The sequence below is a fragment of the Mytilus californianus genome, unplaced genomic scaffold (genome assembly GCF_021869535.1).
Source record: "Mytilus californianus isolate M0D057914Y unplaced genomic scaffold, xbMytCali1.0.p SCAF_1, whole genome shotgun sequence".
NCBI lineage: Eukaryota > Metazoa > Mollusca > Bivalvia > Mytilida > Mytilidae > Mytilus > Mytilus californianus.
Window position 1 is genome coordinate 115,891,228 of NW_026262581.1, and position 6,000 is coordinate 115,897,227.

Sequence of the window (6,000 nt, forward strand, 5' to 3'; positions counted from 1 at the left end):
ATCCTGTAGACATGCGCACTTCTATTATGTGTACAAACAACCTACAAAATATTTTTTTTTAAAAAGCTGTAGCTCAAACACTGTAGAAGGAGATAGCCGGACACACGATGTATCTATGTACGAACGGACAGAAGGACGGCCGAACGGGTGGACGGACAGGGTTAAAAATAGAGAAAAATAGGCCAAACAAATAATGAGTAGAGAATAATAGGGTGTAAAAATATTTTAAACAAAATAGAGAATAATGGGCAAACAAGATAAATAATAGAGAAAAAATGGTCTAAAAATTAAAGAACAAAGAAATGAAGGACCCCCATCTAGACCCCCATGCGTGCAGAGCGATTAGTTTCATAAAATGTGTTTTGAGAAATTACTAGCAAACACTTAAACACCCAAAACTCATAAAAAATAAAACAATTTTAAATCTATAAACATATGGGTACCAATACATTTTTATTCTCTGGTTGTAATCACAACCTGAATTCCAGAACAAACTGTTAAAATCAGTTTGAAATGGCTTGTCACTTCAGATTGGCACAAAACACAAAAAAAACCAGCTAAGATAAAGACAAAAGATACAAACTATCGTTCTAGGAATAGTAACTGGAAACAAGTCTAAAGCTAATCACAGCTATTAAATCAATCATGTTCTCCCATACTAAAGTATCAATCAGAACATATCAATCGGATTTAGTAATCAATCGGATAGGCGTTCTGAAAAAAGCATGGCCTTGTGCAAGGCCAAAATATATGTGCGTTGTATCAACAGAACAATAAAAAAAAATTCAGCAATTTTTCCATTTGTAAAGGTGCAAAAATCTAAAATTCAAACTTGATCTGTATTTTGTGGTAATAAGTATTGTGTATAATTTTCATAACATTTGGTTGAGGCAAACTAAAGTTAGGGAACGGAAACGATAAATTAGGCAGTTTTTCCATTTGTAAAGGGGTATAACTCTAGAACGGTTAAAGTGACGCCACCAAATTTCAAGCTTGATCTGTGTTTTGTGGTAATAAGCATTGTGTATAAGTTTCATAACATTTGGTTGAGGCAAACTAAAGTTAGAGAACGGAAACGAAAAATTCAGCATTTTTTTCCATTTGTAAAGGGGCATAACTCCAGAGCGGTTAAAGTGACGCCACCAAAATTAAAATTTGATCTGTGTTTTGTGGTAATAAGCATTGTGTATAAGTTTCATAACATTTGGTTGTGGCAAACTAAAGTGAGAGAACGGAAACGAAAAATTCAGCATTTTTTTCCATTTGTAAAGGGGCATAACTCCAGAGCGGTTAAAGTGACGCCACTTAAATTAAAATTTTATCTGTGTTTTCTAGTAATAAGCATTGTGTATAAGTTTCATAACATTTGGTTGAGGCAAACTAAAGTTAGAGAACGGAAACGAAGAATTCAGCATGTTTTTCCATTTGTAAAGGGGCATAACTCCAGAGCGGTTAAAGTGACGCCACCAAAATTCAAACTTAATTTGTGTTTTGTGGTAATAAGCATTATGTATAAGTTTCAGAACATTTGGTTGAGGAAAACTAAAGTTAGAGAACGGAAACCAACTTTGGAACGTACGTACGTACGTACGGACGGACGACGGACGGACGGAAGTACGGACGGACAAGGGTAAAACTTAATGCCCCCTCCGCTACGGCGGGGGCATAAAAAAACTGTATAAACAATACATATTTAGTTATGTGATGATTTATTAAAATCAACATTAGTACCGATAAAACAATATCAAAAGATCTTTCTAAAATGTTGAATTCCAGAGCTTGCACTTCCTATCATGATTTCCTTGATAGAGGGTTGCTGCTCACAAGGAAGATATTAAACCAAGAGTTCCAAGTGGTGAAGTTGAAATCATTCCTTCGAAATTTTTACGAGTTGGTTGACCGATATGGAATATCGGTGTCACAGATGAAGACGGATATCTTCCAATTGTCGTAATCACAATCCCGTCCTCTTTTCCTCGAATGTGACATACTGAGTTAGACGTACCACCGGGTTTGTACTTACCTTAGTAACAGGACGGGTCCAACATGTGGCGCAAAGGTTCGGCTTACCCTTCTGGAGCACCTGAGATCACCCCCGGTTTTATGGTGAGTTTCGTGTTGCTCAGTCTTTATTTTTCTATGTTGTGTTTTGTATATATATACTGTTGTTTGTCTTTTGGTCGTTTTATTTTGTTATGGGGATGTCACTTTGTTTTCGACTTGTGAGCTTGAAAGAAAAAGTTTTTTCAAAGAATAAATAAGTTTACATGGGTCATATATAAAACCAATTTTCAAACTCCGTACTTCACCGTTAAACAATAGGATTTAGTATTCCATGTGTACAAAGAATTCAACAGGTACTATTAGTACAACCAAACTTCCAAACTTAATCTTTGTATCTATCAAGGATTTATATAGTAAGATACTTTATAAATCCTTGTATCTATGAAAGAATTAAGTAAACAGTTTATTAATAGTAATCTGTGGTAACGAAACCCCTGTCTTATTATTTACCAGTTATGCATAGATCGCGTTCATTGAAAAACAGTCACAGACTTAACGAACGAGTTGTTCAATATACACACCATATAATTAATAAACAGCTGCGCAATGAGCGCATGATACGCCCGTAGCATTTTTTAAAGAATAAATTTCAATAACTTCTCAATGTCATATCAGAAATTTGTGAAAAACTAAAGGGAGGTTATCTTAATTGATATAAACCAGTCACCAAAGTTTAATGAAAACTGCTCAAAGCACTTTAAAGGTATTGTCCGAAAACTGGAAAATCACCCCTTTTTATGAATAAAATCCCATAACTCGGAAGGGTAAAATCTAAAATTTATAGAAATTGAAAGGGAGCTTACATCAATAGACATAAACAATTTTCCAAAGTTTCATGAGAACTGCTGAAAGCATTTTTGAGTTATTGTCCGAAAACAGGAAAATCCCCCTTTTTTATGAATAAAACTCCATAACTCGGAAACGTAAAATCTAAAGTTTATAAAAATCAAAAGGGAGCTCATGTCAATAGAGATAAACAATTGACCAAAGTTTCTTGCAAATCGGTGAAAGCATTTTTGAGTTATTGTCCGAAAACTGGAAAATCCTCCTTTTTTTAATGAATAAAACCCCATAACTCAGAAAAAGAAAATCTAAAATTTATAAAAAACGAAAGGGAGCTCACGTCAATAGATATGAACAATTCACTAAAGTTTTATGCAAACTGGTTGAAGAGTTTTTGAGTTAATGTCCGAAATGTTGACGACGGACGGACGGACAGACGGACAACGGTATACCATAATACGTCCCGTAAACGGGGGTATAAAAATGGGACGAAAGGAACATCAACGTATTGTCAACCCTTTTATCAATTTTCTAAAGTATATTCTATAAATTTTTCCCTATTTTCAGTTAAGAACATTCAATTTTGTAGGCCTTGTAATGCATGCTTTTCCTATCAAATGCAAAGAAAACTTCAAGTTAACATTTAAAATAAATGGTTATTATAATTATGTATTTTCAGTGTGAATAAAAGTTGGTTTACAACATATATTGTCACTATATCTACGCCCTATATTTAACACAACCCAGGTGGCCATTTACCCTGTGACATAGACAACTGCGGGATCAAAAAATAACGAAAGTTCGCAACCGAGTGTCATTTCCTAAAAGTACGAGTTGGGTACCTTGTTTTATAGGGGGAACAAATTTCAGAGGCAAATGCCTGGTGCAAGTGTAAAATTGTTATCTGTTTTAAATCTATGTACTATGTAAATTTCATGTGTTGGGATGTGGAAGGTCAAAAGTAATGTCGGTTTGATGCAAGGAGAATCTGCACCTCCTTTTCTGTATTCATCCTATGTAAATTAATGACATGGAAATTGAGCTTACAAGTTAGACTGTCAGTCCAAATTAATTGAAGATGCTAAATTATAGTATTTGGTTATGTATGCAGATGATACAGTGAAAGCGTTGATGGGTTAAAACAAAACTGAGTGTTAACATATTTCTAGAGACTATGATTTGAACATTAATAACTTGTCTAAAACCAAAATTGTTGTGTTTAAGAATGATTGCCACGTTGGAGCAAACGAACTAGAGGCCCACCTGGTAAAACAGATGTGGTCTACTTTTGATGACTTTTAAATGCACGGACTAGTTATTTTTTTGTCACATTGAATATTTCCGTAATTTGTACCTTTAACCTAGCAACGGTAGTATTAAGAAAATAACCTTAAACTGCAGCAACAAAAAATCCCAACTTTTAAGATTAATAAATTCAGAACAGGTTGCCATTATTTTCTAAAATTCAGCGTAGATTTGCAATTAAATTTTCAACTTAGGTCCTTCAATTTTCAAATCAGGTTAACAGATTTTTTTAAGTTTCAAGGTAGATAGAGCTTGTCGTGCTGGACATTTTTACACTGTTGGTTTTCCTCTTATTGCTAAAGTTTCGAAATATTGGCCAAAAACTGCAGTTTGAACCCTTTGTTCTAGTTTTAGCTACAGTGACTAGATTGATTAGAGTAGAAGATTTGCAAAGAAAAGTTTATGGACGACAGACAAAGGATGACCGAATGAGGACACACAGTGATGTCTTTTTTATAGTTATATAGACTATCCAGATACTTTACAATATCATCGACAAAACTGACAACTATTAATATGAGCCGCATATATTTGTAAATATATATTAGTTTCACACCCGGCTTAAAGAGTGAAACCAGAAGGTTTTATAATAGTTGTTCTCAAACATCACCGAAGACACTATTAGTCGACAAATTCGTAAGGTGTTCTGCGAAACACTGTGTTTCGCCTGCGATTCCTGCTGTCATTGTAAAAGTGTTATTGTTGACTTTAAAAGTGAGTCCATTTATCAGTAATTTAGAATTTAAAAAAAATTTCTTTAGATGCTATTTCTTGGTCTTGAAGATTAGCTTCTGTCCAAGTTTCATAACAATCCATGATGGTTAACAAATCTATCTTGTAAAAAGATTTAATCCCAGACTGTCTGTAAATGTTAACTGTAAAAGACGAAGTCCATCTATCAGAAAAATACTGAAAATGAAAGCAAAATATTTTCAATAGTTTGTTTCAGACAATATATCATAATCATAAAAAAAGCTTCTCCAAAAGTTTCATAATATTCTACATGTATGAAGGTTTGAAAAAGTAATTGATGTGTAACAAACTTTAACCCCAGACTGTATCTACTTGTTAACTGTAAAAAAATCCAAGTCTTTTTATCAGTTAAATACAGAAAAATGAAAAATAAATATTTTCAAAATATCACTCTGGATACTGTATTTTGGTAATTAACAAGTTTCTGTCCAAATTTTATAAAATTCCATGAAGGTTTGACAAAGTTATTGGTGACTGAAAAACTTTAATCTCAGGCTAAATCTGAATATATTAATGTTAACTGTAAAAAAAAACAAACTAAGTCCATTTATGAGTAAAATACAGAAAAATGAAAATAAATATTTTCAAAATTTAGCTCTAAATACTGTATTTTTGTAAACAAGCTTCTGTCCAAATTTCATAAAATTCCATGAAGGTTTGAAAAGTTATTGATGTCCAAAAAAACTTTAACCACAGACTGAACTTAAATGTTGATGCCACCGAAGCCGGAATCTAGGATCGCTGTATCTCACTTTCGTGACATAAATATCGCAGACTCAACAAAAAGCTCATCTGTGGAGTAAAACTGGTGCGGTTTAATGTTATTGTTTCTGCTTTTTATGGACTTGTTCCAGTTGATGTATTTTTCATTATACAACATATGGTCCAGATATGCAAAGAGGGGAAGGTGTGCGATCTTTAAAAACTGGTTAAACCCCACGATTATTTGTGTTTGTCCAAGTTAGACTATCTAGATCAAAGAATCAGGTGTTGGTAGTTGGTACAATCCATTGTACTGTCTAAATTTTTGGTAATTCATGTTATCCTTTGTATGTGTAATACATGTACAACAATATGCCATGCTATTGTCACTCA